At 32.8% G+C, this 16074-nt stretch overlaps 1 pseudogene; it reads left to right on the forward strand.

The window, feature by feature from the left end:
- The first annotated feature begins 6332 nt into the window (after window positions 1-6332).
- Window positions 6333-16074, forward strand: part of LOC124105143 (large ribosomal subunit protein eL19-like) — a 152659-nt pseudogene continuing 142917 nt past the window's right edge.

Consider the following 16074-nt stretch of genomic DNA (forward strand, 5'->3'; position numbering starts at 1 on the left):
ATCATCACCTAAAACTCTCTTATAATTCCTCTTGTATAACACTACCCTCTTCCAAACCTGGTAACCGCTGATTGATTAACCATTGCTATTCTCTTAAGATTGTTTTCATATAAGTGGAATCAAACAGGATTAATAATTTGAGACTGACTTCTTTCACAAGAATGATGTCCTTGAGATAATTTCTACTTATTGCAGATATCAGTTGCTCCTTTTTATTTACAAGTATTATTTCATTGTATAAATGTATCACATTTGAGTTCTCCATTTGTCTGTTGAAAACCACTTGGGTTGTTTCCAGTTGTTACTACTACAAAAAAGCTGTTAATTATAGCTAATCACAGCTTTTTGAATGAATATGTTTGCATGATTTTAGGGCAAATACGTAGGAATGGCATTACTGTGACATAGTTTTAAATTTATAAAAAACTGTCAAACTACTTTTCAGAGTGTCTTTACTATTTTCTACTCCTACTAGCAAAGAATGACAGCCCCAAATCTTCTGTATCTTCTCTAGCACTTGTTATTTTCAGTATTTTTAAATTTTAGTTATTCTAATAACTATGGAGTAATATATTATCATGATTTTAATTTTATTTTTCTCATTTGCTTTAATGTGTAGAATATAATTTATGTGTTTACTTGTCTTAACTATACTGTATATGATAATGACTGTTCAAGTCTTTTGACTTCAATCCAGGGTCTTGGGTGTGCTAGGCCAAACTACATCCTTACCTGATATGCATGATATCTCGAGAGCATTCCAATTATGTGTTTTGAGGAATGATTTCATATCATCTATGTTGTTGAATTTATAGATAAAGAACTACTGGTAGTACTTTCAGATTATTGATTTTTAAAAGTTTTTAATTTTTTTTTTCAATTACATGATAGATAAAAACATAAAAATTGTCCAGATTAATAAAGTGTCATTGAGTTCCCCATATATGTATAAATTATGCAAAGTTTAAATCATGTTAAACCAATCTGTCTCCTCAAAAATTTACACTATCCACATGGTAAAAATATTCAGAATCATTTCTTCAAGCTTTTCTGAAGCACATGGTACACAATTGCTATCCTTATTCACCCTGCAGTGCTATAGTACACTAGGACTTTTTACTACTATCTACCTGTAATTGAATATCCACTGATCAACCTTCCCTCATCCCTCCCTCCTTGCTACTCACCCTGGCCTCTGGTAATAATGGGTCTTCTCTCACCTTGCATGAGACCAACTTTTTCAGATTCCGGTGAGATCATGTGTACTTGTCTGTGCCTGGCTTTTTTCACTTAGTATAATGATCTCTAGCTCCCATTCATGTTGTCACAAATGGCAAGACTTCACTCTTTTCCTAAATGCCTGAATAATGTGCCATTGCATATCTGCATCACATTTTCTTTATCCATTCATCGCTGATGGACTCTTAGGTTGTTTCCAAATCTACTGACTCTGTATCTGCAGGATCTCTAGAATGCTCCCACCTTTCCTTCCTAATATTTTTAATTAGTGTATTCTCCCTCTTTTTCTTAGTGTAACTAGAAGTTACATCGAACCTTTCCTTAAAAGGCCATATTTGGAATTTATTTATTTTCCCAGTAGTATTTCTGTTTTAGATTTCATTGATATTCTTATCCATGTTATGTACTTCTTCTGTTTACTTTAGAATTACTTTCACTCTCCTTTTTCTATCTAGTTTATTAGGTTGTAAAGTTATCATTGATTTGAAAACTTTAAAAATGACTATACATATTTATTAATAAAATTTTCCTCTACGCATTGCCTTAGCTGCATCCCATACATTTATATATGCTGGGTTTTCATTTTTATTTTTTATTTTATACAAAAAATTTTTTTAGTTGTAGGTGGACACCATTTCTTTTTATTTTATTTATGTAGTGCAGTGGATTGAACTTAGGGCCACATGTAAGACGAGTGCTATACGGCTGAGCCCCAACCCCAGCCCCTCATTTTTATTAAGATAAAAAAAGTCTTCTAATTTCACTTGGGTTCAATTTTTGTCTAATATCATATACAAATTGTATTTGGTTTTCAAATATTTGGAAATTTTCATGTTAATTTTTTGTTAATCTCTACCATTTTGTATCAGTATTACAATAACTTTGTAATAGAAATAATATTTTGTAAAATTTTAATTAAAAAGTTATTAAGGTTTGTTTATAACCTAGGATATAGTTGATATTGGTGAATTTTTCCATGCATTTTTGGAAGGAGTGTATATTTCAGTTATTCTTGGACAAGGTATTCTATAAATGGTAATTACATCCACTTGCTTGTTTGTGGTATTTTGTTTTTCTACATCCTTTTTGATTTTGTGTTTATGATTTCTATTAATCAGTTTTCAACATCTACTGATGTTTTCTACTTCTCGTTTCAATTCTGTATATTTTTATTTCAGGTATTTTGCAACCCTAATGTTAGGTGCATAAATATTGAGGATCACTGTGTCTTGTTTGCAATTAATCATTTTTTTATTATGTAATATACCCCATCCTTAGTTATTATCTTTGGTCTAAAGTCATCTTTCTTTGATATTAATACAACCACTTCTGTTTTGTTGTTGTTTTTAACTTAGTGTTGCATGGTATATCTTTTTCTATCCTTAAACTATTGACTTACTTACACCATTATATTTGAAATTTGTTACAGTAATTTCTTTTTCTTCTTTGTTTAGGATATTATTTAGTGTAATTATTGTATTTTTAAATTTAGTCTATAATTTAATTATTTGTTTTCTGCACATTTCCTTCTGCTTTACCAATCTTTCCCATTTTCTATCTCTTTTAGGTTATTTGAACTTTTATTTTTTTTTTTTACTATTCTGTTTTACCTAATTTGTTGTGACTTTGACTATAAGACTTTATAGATTCTCTAGTGGTCACCATATTGCAATAGTTATTTGTTTTAATAGAGTCAGTATGCATCAGCCCAAGTAGCATGTAGACATTTTACAACATGAAAGTCTCTTTACTCTTTTTAGTTATGCTGTCACATATATCACAGAAACATGTAGTAAAGCTCCCATCATCCAAGGTTATAATTTTTCTTTCAACCATAAATATATATTAAAGACTTAAGAGAAAAAAACTATTGATTATATTTACCCAGATACTTGCCATCATGATTGCTCTTCCTTCATCCTTGATAAACTAAAATTATTTCTGGTATCATTTCCCTTCTGGTATGAAGAATTTATATTGCACTTCCATTAGAGGAAGCTTGTTAGTAATGAATTCTTTTAGTTTTCTTTTAAAGGGGAATTTAAACTTGTCTTATTCACTTCTAAATAATATTTTCATTGCATGTTGAATTCTGGGTTGACAGTTCTATTTTTCAATACTTCAAGTATGTCAATATACTGTTTAGTCTGCATATTTTAAGATGAGGAAACTGTAGTCAACTTGATTGTAAATTCCTTGACATAAGAGTGAAAATCCACATCATGTACACCAAAAGAATGAGACCCTAATTAGAATGTTATACTTCATCCATGTTGTTAATGGTTTGGATGTGAAGTGTCTCCCAAAAGCTCACGTGTGAGACAGTGCAAGAAAGTTCAGAGGAGAAATGATTGGGCTGTAAGAGTTTCAACCCAATTAGTGATTTAATACTCTCATGGGGTTTAACTGAGTAGTAAATGTAAAGGTAAGGTATAGCTAGAGGAGATGGGAATTGGGATGAGTTTTTGGGAAACACACACACACACACACACACACACACACATATTTGTATCTAAAGAGTGGAGTCTCTCTCTCTGCTTCCTGATCACTGTGATATGAGCTGCTTCCCTCTGTCATCCTCTCCCACCATGCTGTTCAGTCTCACCTCCAGCCCTGTGGAACAGAGTAGGCTTCTATGGAAGAAGACTTCTAAAACCTTGAGCCCTCAAATAAACTATTCCTCCTTTATAATTGTGCTTATCGGATCCTTTAGTTGCAACAGTAAAAAACAACTAACTATAACTCATGTATAATATGTCAAAATATAGTCTACTGTCACGTATATCATAAAAGAACAAATATTTTTTAAAAAATAATATAATTTTAAAAAGAAATACTTTTCTTGAATCCTTATATGTAACCTTGAAAACTTCTAGATACATGTTAATTAACTAGATATATACCTGAAACCAAATATATACCATAGTGGTCATTATGTGGGGTGATCATATATTTTATTTAAGCCATAACAATATTGAGCAGATTGTGGGTGTATGTATGTATGTATGTGTATTTTTTAAGGACTTTAGAATAACAGACAAACCAGAATTAGGACTGATGGTCACCCAAATTTTTGTGAATTTTTCCTTGCAGGGAGGGAAAAACATGAAAACCATGCAGATGTTTATCACTCCTTCTTCAAAGAACAGTAGCATTCATGTGAAAAGTGATCTTCCCCATCCAATGCTTCTAATTTTTTAATAAATATAACTATATATCTACAGATTCTGCCCAGCAATAATTGATTAGACAAGGTAGGGACCCTAACCCAGGTCCATCATGTAACCTCACCCTTTCAGGTAAAATCAGATGACTCAAGGATAGAGTTCTGATGACCTTGTTATCACAATTTTGAAAATTTGTTTGATTTCAAATAAGACTCAGGCAATGGGATGCAGTTGTATTCTGGCAGTGAAACTAAGTAACCACTGAGCTTTTGGCTTTATCCTTTGGCATTTGAAGGTAAGATCTACTTACTGTCAGAGGAAAAGAAGCAAAAAACAGTCAAAGAATGTCTGCTGGTAGCAGTTGGCTTCTAATTACCACTCATCCCCATGTGTTGACCCTGTCTCTTGGCTTCAATGCATGAACCAATAGGTCCTTTTTTTGCCTAGGTAAAGTTTGTTTGGCTTTCAGCCACTTACAACTGAAATTTTTTTTCTCTTGGGTCTTTAAAATATGTTTAATGATTGAATGAAAAGTTGTAACTTTGGTGATGGGATCTTTAATTTATGCTTTTTTAATGTATATGTGAGCATGTGTCTAAGCAAGAAGCTCTCTATCATAGTGCACTGAAAGAACAATAAAGTAGTAATAGGAAAATAACTGCATATGACATAAGTATGTTTTATGCCTTAGCATTATTGTATTTTATGAATAATATGATATTATTATATCCTACATCTTTTATAATACTCCTATCATTGTAAAGTCTTAAGTTTATATTCTCAATGATGTTTATTAAGCATATTAATTCTAAGAAGGTAAAATATGCAGATGTTAAAGTTACTGTGTACGTTGGCTATTCCATATTCTTGAAGATGCTTGTTATTTGGTGAAACATTGTGTAGGAAATATAAAAGTTTCAACTGTTAGTCTAACAATTATTTATAGTCCGTCCCTGCTATCCAGATAGGTAAAAAACAACACAGAAAAGGTCACTACACCGAGGAAATTACAGAAAACTGTATGAGACAAGCAATAAACAAGTAAACAAATTAATAAGCAATAGATAATATATAACTAAATAATTTCAGGTGTTGGTAATTGCTATAGAGAGCTAATCACACAGTGTAATGGGACAGTGTGACTGAAGTGGAAGATTGACGGAATTTCCACTGGGGAGTTAGGAAAGACTTCTGCAGGAGACCCAAGCCAGGCACACACAGAATGTTGAGAAAGAGTCAACTTCTGGAAACATCTGAGATTACAAAACTGGAGTAAACTGGATGACCAGGGAAATGAGAGCTAAAGAAGCTGAGTTATAAGGAGAATGGGTGTGATACAACTTAACATCACTGTTTCCTGGACTAAGAGAGGAGAGAAACAGAGAAGAAATAAGAAAATATGGTTATAATTACTTTAGTGTTACCCTTCTTTACCTAGGGGAGAACTAAATGTTAATTCTCCTGAGTATGTAAAGTGACACTCAAAATATAAAGGACTTTCCCTGCTAGACCATTTTTCCTCCTCCCTATTTGGTTTTCAGCTGTTCCTGCCTCTGAGAAAAGAGGTATAAAAGCAGCTAAGAGTCTGCTCATTCCTCTGAAGCCAGAGGTACTTGTAGTTTGGAAGACATTTTATTTCATCTCTTTTTTAACTTTTTAAAAACTATTTCTGAAGAGGGTAGCTAATAATAAGATAGATAGGTGGACAGCAGGGAGTTAACTAAAATGTTCAAAATAGCTCTGAGTACAATCACATTTAAAAATAGAGAGAACAGGCCAGGAACAAAACCCCACTCACTCAGTATATCTGGTTCAGATGTAGCTAATGTCCCTATTTAGCATCTTCAAGTTGCTCACACTTTCCTCACCAACCTAAGAATGTGCCTCTAGCACTCTATAGCTTGCCAAGTCCAAGGACATGGGAAAGTGAAGTATCAAACAAATGGGGGATGAAAGGTGCTGAAATCATCTTTTTAGAATATTGCCAAAAAGCGGCTTGAGATTCTAGGGTGCTAATTGCTGAAATATGTGTTAGCTTCTGAATTCATTCTGAGCTTATGACCCACTAACCAAAAGGTAAGAATGATTTTTTTTAATGAAATAAAAAGAATGGTGATAAAAGAGAGCAATGTAAGAAAGTATTTTACCCAAGGCTTCCTGGAAAGCTGCAGGATATGAAAAGAAGTTTATTTTGGATGCGCCATATGGCTAAACACATTAGATTTGACTACCAAAGAAATTAAGTTCTTTATTGATTTTTTACTCCAAGTGTTCTCTGAAGAAGGATGTATTAGCTGTGATCTTGACAGTAAGGAATTTTAGGTACCTAGTTTGAATTTATTGTCTTTCGTATCATTGCATTTCAAAATTAACTTTTCTAAAAAGCTGTTTGTGGAGGTAGTTGCACAATCCTGTAATCCCAGCACAATCCCATAATCCCAGTTATTCTGGAGGCTAAACCAAGAGGACTGTGAGTTCAAAGTCAACCTGGGTAACTTAGTGAGCTCCCATTTCAAGAAGAAGAAGAAGAAGGAGAGGAGAAGGAGAAGGAGAAGGAGAAGGAAAAGGAGAAGGAGAAGGAGAAGGAGAAGTAGGAGGGGGAGAAGGAGAAGGAGAAGGAGAAGTAGGAGGGGAAGAAGGAGAAGGAGGAGAAGGGGGAAAAGAAGTTATTTATGATTTCAATCTCACAACAATTTGTTAGAACAAGTGAAAGTCTCTATGTTTTTTCTGTAGATGAAACTGAGGCGTAAATAGCTGGAGTAAATTGTCGTAAATCAAGTGTCTTGTTAGGGGCAGAAATAAGACTATCTGGCATCTCTTTCCCTGCCATGAGACTATCACACTCAACTTCCTCATCATTAATCTTAAAAGACTTTGGGATATATTACAAAAAGAAGTAGGTGAAGTATATTTTCATATTTTAAAGAAAGCATTAGTTAAATGACTTTTCTGAAGTAAATTATCAGCACTTTAAGAAAAGAGTAGGATGTGATAAGGGTCCCTTCAGCTTTATGAATTTAATGGTGTGGAGGAATCTGCAGACTGTAATCACCTAGATGCACCATGTATACATACATATAGTCACTATATCTATATCTATATATCTATATATATATGAATTCATATTCAGTTGTAATCGAGCAGATAGAAATCTAAATGTTACCAATCAAATATACATGAATGTTTTACATCCTTTTATGTGTGTTGTTTCCTATTTTCTTATGACTTACGTAGCATTTCCTCATGCAAGGCCTGATTCTAAAACTTCACTTTGAATATCACACCTTTCCAAAATAAAATTTTAAAATTAGTTAGATAAAATGGTATATAAAATGATTGAAACAACTTCTTATTGTCCATAATTATTAACTTTATTTTTTCAGCTATAAAACAATTCATTTTTAATTTTAAAAATTTTTTTAACTAATTATACATGACAGTAGAAGTATTTATGCACTTTGATATATCATAAATAGATGGGATATAATTTCTCATTTTTCTGAGTGTGCATGTATATAGAATCATATTGGTCATGCATATATACACACACACACAAAGTAATAATGTCTGTTTCATTCTACTGTCTTTTCTATCCCCACATCCCCTCCCCTCCCAGCACTTCCCTCTACCTAATCTAAGGTAAAGCTATTCTTCTCTAGTCCCCAACCCAGACCCTGCCTTACTGTGAATTAGCATCTATGTGTAAGAGAAAATATTCGGCCTTTGTTTTTTTAAGATTGCTTATTTTGATTAACATGCTATTCTCCAACTTCATCCATTTATTGGCAAATGCCATAATTTCATTCTTCTTTAAAAATGAGTAATATTCCATTGAATATGTATACCACATTTATTTTATCCATTCATCTAGTGAAGGACATCTATGTTGGTTCCATAGTTTAGCTATTGTGAATTGAGCTGCTATAAACATTGACATGTCTACATTACTGTAGTATGCTGATTTTAAGACCTTTGGGTATAAACCGAGGAGTGGGATAGCTGGGTCAAATGGTGATTCCATTCCCATTTTTCTGTGTAATCTCCATACTGCTTTCCATAGTGGTTGCACCAATTTGCAGTCCCACCAGCAATGTATGAGTGTATCTTTTCCCCCATATCCCCACCAACATTTATTGTTGCCTGAATTCCTGATGGATCTTCTAGATGTAGAATCATGTCATCAGCAAATAGTGCTAGTTTGAATTCTTCTTTACCTATTTGTAATCCCTTTAATTTCTATCTTTTGTCTAATTGCTCTGCCTAGAGTTTCAAGGATAATGTTGAATAGAAATGGTAAAAGAAGATGTACTTGTCTTGTTCCAGTTTTCAGACGTCATGCTTTCAATTTTTCTTCATTTAGAATGATGCTGGCTTTGGATTTAGCATATATAGCTTGTACAATGTTGAGGTATGGTCCTACTATCCCTAGTTTTTCTAGTGTTTTAAACATGAAGGTGTGCTATATTTTGTCAAGAGCTTTTTCTGCATCTATTGAGATGATCATATGATTCTTGTTTTTATGTCTAATAATATGATGAATTAACGTTTTGAATGTACGTATATTGAACCAACCCTGCATCCCTAGGATGAATCTCACTTGATTATGGTGAAATATCTTTTAAATATGTTTTTATGCAATTTGCCAGAATTTTATTGAGAATTTTTTCATCTGCATTAATCAGGGTTATTGGTCTGAAGTTTTCTCTTCTTGATGTGTCTTTGTCTGGTTTTTGTATCAGAATGATATTAGCCTCATAGAATGAATTTGGAAAGATTCCCTCCTTTTCTATTTTATGGAATATTTTGAGGAGTATTGATATTAATTCTTCTTTGAACGTCTTGTAGAACTTGGCTGAGAATCCATCCATTCCTGGGCTTTTCTAGGTTGATAGGCTTTGATGGTGTTTTCTATTTAATTGCTTGAAATTGTTCTGTTTAAATCATGTATGACCTCCTCATTCAGTTTGCATAGGTCATATATCTCTAGAAATGTCTTCGATATTTTCTATCTGATTGGAATACAAATTGTCAAAATAATTTCTAATGATCTTCTGTATTTCAGAAAGATCCATTGTGATATTTCCTTCTTAATCTTGTTTTTTAGTAATTTGAGTTTTTTTTTCTCTTTTTCTCTTCATTAGCATGACTAGGGGGATTATCTATTTTATTTATATTTTCAAAGAACCAACTTTTGTCAATGTTTTCAATTGTTTCTTTTGTTTTAATTTCACTGATTTCAGCTCTGATTTTAAATGTTTTCTGTCTCCTACTGCTGTTTGTATTAATTTGTTCTTTTTCTAGGGCTTTAGATATAGTGTTAGGTCATTTATTTGTTGACTTTTTATTCTTCAAATGAATACACTCAATGCAATAAATTTTCCTCTTAGTATTATCTTCATAGAGTCATAGAGATTTTCATATGTTGTATCACTGGTCTCATTTTCCTCTAAGAATTTTTTTTATTTCATCCTTGATTTCTTTTACTATCCATTAATTAGTCAATAGTGTATTATTTAGTCTCCATTTGTTACAGTAGCTTGTATTTTTTTATTTTATCATCGATTTCTAATTTCATTCCATTTTGGTCTGATAGAACGCAGGGTATTAGCTCTGTTTTTTGTTCGTTTTGTATTTACTATGAATTGCTTTGTAGCATACTTTCTTCTCAGCAGCCATGTTCTGAGAAAGTATATTTGTTTGTTGATGGATGAAATATTTTATATATGTATGTTAAGTCTGAATTATTGATTGCATTATTTAGTTCTATAGTTTCCTTATTTAGTTTTTGTTTGAAAGATCTGTCTAGTAGGGAGAGAGGCATGTCACAGTCATTCAGTATTATTGTATTGTGGTCTATTTGACTCTTGAAATTGAGAAGGGTTTGTTTGATATACATAGATGCCCATTGTTTGGTGCATAAATATTTATAATTTCTATGTTCTGCTCATATATACTTCCCTTAAAATGTATGAAATGTCCTTCTTTGTCTCTTCTGATTAACTTTGGTTTGAAGTCTATTTTATCTGGAATGAGAATGGAAACTTCTGCTTGTTTATGTAATCCATATGAGTGATAAGTTTTTTTCCCATACTTTCACCTTCAGCCTGTAGATGTCTTTGCCCATAAAGTGAGTCTCTTGGAGACAGCATATTGTTGGGTCTTGTTTTTTAATCCAATCTGTCAATCTATGTCTTTAGATTGATGAGTTTAGGCTATTAACATTCAAGGTTAATATTGAGATATGATTTGTATTCCCTGTCATTTTGATTTATTTCTGGTTTTGAGTTGTCTTAGTTTCTCCTTTGGTTGAATGTTCCTTTAGTGTAGATGCTCCCTTTGCTGGTTTTCACTTTAACCTCATGGAATATTTTATTGAGTATGTTCTATAATATAGGCTTTCTAGTTAGGAATTCTTTTAATTTTTGTTAATTATGAAAGGTCTTAATTTCATCTTCACAGCTGAAACTTAACTTTGCTGGATATAAGATTCTTGGTTGGCATCCATTTTCTTTCAGAGCTTAAGCTATATTATTCCAGGACCTCCTAGCTTTGAAAGTCTAGGTTAAAGAATAAGTTGAGATCCAAATTGGTTTCCTCCTATACGTAATTTGATCTTTTTTTCTCTCAAAGCCTTTAAGATTTTATCTTTATTCTCTGTGTTAGTCATTCTCATTATAATATGTCCTGGTATGGGTCTGTTGTGATTTTGTACATTTGAGTCCTATAGGCTCTTGTATTTGATCTTCCATTCTATTCTTTAGGTTTGGGAAATTTTCTGCTATTATATCATTAAAAAGATTGTACATTCCTTTGGTTTCTATCTCTGCTCCTTCTTATATTCCAATAAATCTTAAATTTGGTCTTGTCATGTTATCCCATAATTTTTGGATGTTCTGTTCATTATTTCTTACCATCTGCTCTGCATGGTCAACTCTACTTTCAAGATTATGTATTTTGTCTTCATTGTCTGAATTTCTCTCTTTCAACCAGTCTTGTCTGTTGGTGATTGAATTTATAATTTGTTGAATTTATAATTTGGTTTACTGATTACTTCCTTTTGAGGATTTCTGCTTGTTTTTTTTTTTAACAATCTCTAAAAGTGGTCTTTCACTTCATGTGTTTTTTTTTTTTTTTGTATTTTGTTTTACTACTTTTACTCTCCTTTATTTCACATATAAATTTAACTATGTACAATATGAACTCCTTTTGGGACAATTCTTCTACTGTGTTATCAGTGGCTTCTGTTGTTGAAGCATCTTGGTTTGTGTGGGGTGCTTTTTTCCCTTGTTTTTTCATGTTGTTAATGTGTTTTCCAATCTAGAAGTAAAGGATCTAAGTCATTACAAATTCTATCTATAGACCTATGGTGTCCCTGAAGGTTTCTAGCACCTCAGCTTTAGTGGTGAGACCAATATCAACAGCACCTAGTATAAACAATATATAGCCTTAATCTTAATAGCTCCCACTAAGGCATCTACCGCTTCCTTACTTTAAACCAAAAAGCTGAGTTCAATAACTATTTATAGTATAAACAGAAAATTTGTTAAAATGGTTTATAATTTCAAATGGTGGACAAGAAAACAGAGGTAGTGTGGTATGCGATGTTCTTGAGAGAGGAAGAGAGAAGCTAGAAGTAAAAAATTCATAGGAAGAGTGGAAGAAGAGCCAATAGAGATTGGCTATTTGTTGGAGAAACATTGGAGAGAAAATCCAAGAAAACAGAAAGAGACAGGAAGGATATAAACAAAGAGAAAAAAATACTTACATGAGAATACAACAAAAATGCAAAACACCATTCATATATCATTGAATTTACACACTAATCATATGAATTCATACACAGTTGTGATCGAGCAAACAGAAACCTAAGTATTACCAATCAAATATACATGAATGCTTTATATCCTTTATGTGTGATGCTTCCTACTTTCTTATGACTTCTGTAGTGTTTCCTCAAACAAGGCCTGATTCTAAAACTTCACTTTGAAAATCACACTTAAAAAACAAAAAAACTTTAAAATTAGATAAAATGGTAAATAAATTGGAAAAAAAATCTTATATCAATAATTATTAACTTTATATTTTCATAAGTTCTGTGCTTAAAATTTATTTCAAAGATAGAAAGTTTGGTCTTTGGCTTAAAAAGTTTTACAGAAAGATATTTGGTTGAGAGATATCTATATATTCATACCTGGGTCCACAATTTCTGCTCCTGATACATAATAACATGAGATAAAAGTTGAAAAGGAAGACCCCAAAATACACATACACATATTCACATATTTGTGGTTGTGGTTGTGTATGTGATATATATATATATATATATATATATTTATGGAGGCAAACAAAAAAAAGCAAATTGAAAGTGGAATTGAACTCAAAAGTCTACTGCACTCAGAAGCCTAATGAACTCAGATGCCTGGCTACCAGAAAATGTATGAGTTAAAGGGGTTCTGAGGCAATAAAACAGGGAGTAAAACCAGAATTTACCATTTCAAGTCAGGAGCTCAAATAAGAACTCATAAAATGAGGTGAGAGGTATTAAGATGGAATTTTAGTTCCTCACCCAGGAAGGTAGAAGGACAGTGGGACACAGATATAACATCTTGACCAAGAATGAATAAAACTGTATACCTCCTCCTTTGAAATATTTGATGGGTGCTTAATATCTCTGCAGACCAGGTAATATGAAAGGGTCAGTAAAAAGCTTAATTTTGGACCAGGAACACTGTGAGTTACCTGGAGTCAATCATAAACTAGTCAGTAGAAAGGGAGATGAGGGGGTGAGGTACCAGGAGGTTGAGGAAGAAAATAATAAATTTAACCAAAATAAGTCTGAAAACATACATCTCAAATGTGTGGATGCACCTTAAAAAAGACTAAAACATACCAAATATTTTGTCTCTAGATCTTTACCAATTAATGTACAATCCTTGGACCAGAAGCCTTAGCATCACCTGGGAGCTTACTAGAAACAGAATCTCAGGCATCAACCCAGACTTACTAAATTAAAATTTACATTTTAATATAAACACCAGGAAACTCATATGTACAATAATGTTGGAAAAGTGCTGCTGGAGAAGAAAATATATTTATACAACTGTCTGACAAATACTTTAAATATGATTAAATCACTCTGAAAGCTGAAGGAAGCAAGTTTCATTTTAAAAAGAGCAAATAGAGGGCTGGGGATGTGGCTCAAGAGGTAGCGCGCTCGCATGGCATGTGTGCGGCCCGGGTTCGATCCTCAGCACCACATACAAACAAAGATGTTGTGTCCGCCGAAAACTAATAAAATAAAATAAATTTTTTTTTTTTTTTAAAAAAGAGCAAATAGAAGCTATGGGTGTAGCCTTGGTGGCAGAGAGGGAACTTAGTATGTATGAGGCCCTGAGTTCAATCCTCAACATGAAAATAAATAAATAAATCAACAAATGAAGAAACAAAAAGAGGCAAACTGTAGAGTCTGTTGGATATTAAAAAGAAGTCTTGAATGCAGAAACTTTGGGGAAATAGGAGGGAGGGTGAGGAGGGTGCATGGGAGCAGGAAAGATGGTGGAATGAGATGGACATTATTACTCTAGGTACATAGACTGCACATAGGGTATGATGCTATATCATGTATAACCACAGAAATAAAAAGTTGTGCTGCAATGTGTACAATGAATCAAAATGCATTTTGCTGTAATTTATACCTAATTGAATTGATAACTAATTTAAAACAAAAAAAAGTCTTGAGAGAGAGAGATTCAAATAAAAGCAACAGACTGAGACAATCTAACTTACTTCCAATTAGAGTTCTGAGGCTGAAAGTAATAGTCAAGTATAATTTAAGTATGTTTAAGTTGTGTTTGTAGATTAATTTTCAGAGTTAAAAACAAATGTAATATATCTTGAGTACCAAAAAGGACCAATATAATTAAGCCACATTCAGAAACATTGTAGTTAATCTTCAGAATATTACTGACAAAGAGAAAATCTTAAAAACCAAAAAGAAAAGTTGTGTGTGCCACATATGTGCCATCAGTAACAGATGACAGAAAACAAAGGATCAACAGCTCCCATGTGGTGAGATGACATCACTGACACCAAATGAAGAGAATTTCATTACTCTTCTCAATCCTTTTCTTTTTCTATAATCATACCATAGGCCACATAACTTTGCAATTTGTCCCAGTGAACAAGTAAAGTGTTTTTCATTGGTTTCTACATGCAGCAATATGACTGGTTGTGGCCAATACATTATGTTGGAAGTATTAGTATGCCAGATGTAAGCCTGGGTTTTAAGCCACCTTCCTTACTCTTATGTATTTCTGCCAACTTCATGATAAATCATGAAGATCTAGGATCTCTTGCTGGTTACACAAGGAAGATGAGAGACATGGCATGCATGAAGCACACCTTCCACAGCTAATCTATCATATTCTCTGATGCATGAGCTAAATGATGGCTTATTATAGTCTTCCAATGAAATTGTGTGTCTGCTACATTGAAACAACAAACCAATTTACACCCACATATAATGCAAGAATAATCACAAAGATATTTCACACAGCAAAGAGCTTATCACAAATAGTTTCTCACCAAAGGTCCAGTAAAGTAGGATGTAGAAAAAAAGGGACACCACAAACAAAGATAAAACATGAGACAAAACAAACAGTGAGCACAAGTATTCATAAAATACTAATAACTTTAAATGAGTATTTTTAAAGGTAAAATTAAATTCTGAATGATGAGAACAAGATTGACCTTTTTTGTGTTCAGTTGGTAAACTATGTTGAAATCTATGTTGTATTAAGAAGCAGAATGGAAATACTGAATAATTTTGAATTTCATGAGAAAAGTTAAAGTTACCATGTGTTATGGTTCAGATATGGTTGTTCCCCCAAAATTCAAATGTTAAAGGCTTGATCCCCAGGGCACCTATGTTCAGAGGTAGGGCTTTTGTTCAGAGGTACGGCTTTTTGTGAAGGCTCTGACTTCATCAGTGGACTAATCCATTGATAAATGAATAGACAGTGTGAGATGTCAAAACTGTAGGTGTGTAGGGTGGGGGCATTTGTTGAAGGAAGTAAGTCACTAGGGGTATATCCTTAAGGGCATTTCTTGTCATGGGCCTCCTTCTCTCTTCCTCTCTTGCTGCCATGAGCTGAACAACTTTCCTTTACCATGTGTTTCCACTGTTATTTTACCTCACCTCAGACACAAAGCAATGTGGCCAGCTGACTATCAACTGAAATCTCTGAAACTATGAGACAAAATTCGTGTCAGGTGCATTGATCACATCAACGAAGAGCCAACTAGCACAACATGAATATTAAAATATAAAAAATAAAAAATTTGCCTGTAGTGCTTCCAAAGAAAACTGAAAAAAATATATGGAAAGAACCATGAAAATCTACTTCAATAAAAGATGTAAAAGAAAAAAATACATAATCATATCAAAGGAATAATTTTTAAAAAGCCACCATATTATATAATAGAAGTAAGCCTCAATTCTTGTAAAAACTTTAAAAATCTTCTACTAAAAATTTAGATAATTGGCCTGCCAATTAACATGCATAAATCTCACTAGTTAACAGGGAAATAGTACATGGAGATAATGGAAACAAAATAATTATTAAAAAACTCAACACAGGCAAAAATGTTTAAATCAAACAGTATAATT

This window comes from Marmota monax, unplaced genomic scaffold (genome assembly GCF_021218885.2).
Source record: "Marmota monax isolate L192 unplaced genomic scaffold, Marmota_monax_Labrador192_F-V1.1 WCK01_AAM20220418_F8-fsc00129, whole genome shotgun sequence".
Lineage (NCBI taxonomy): Eukaryota > Metazoa > Chordata > Mammalia > Rodentia > Sciuridae > Marmota > Marmota monax.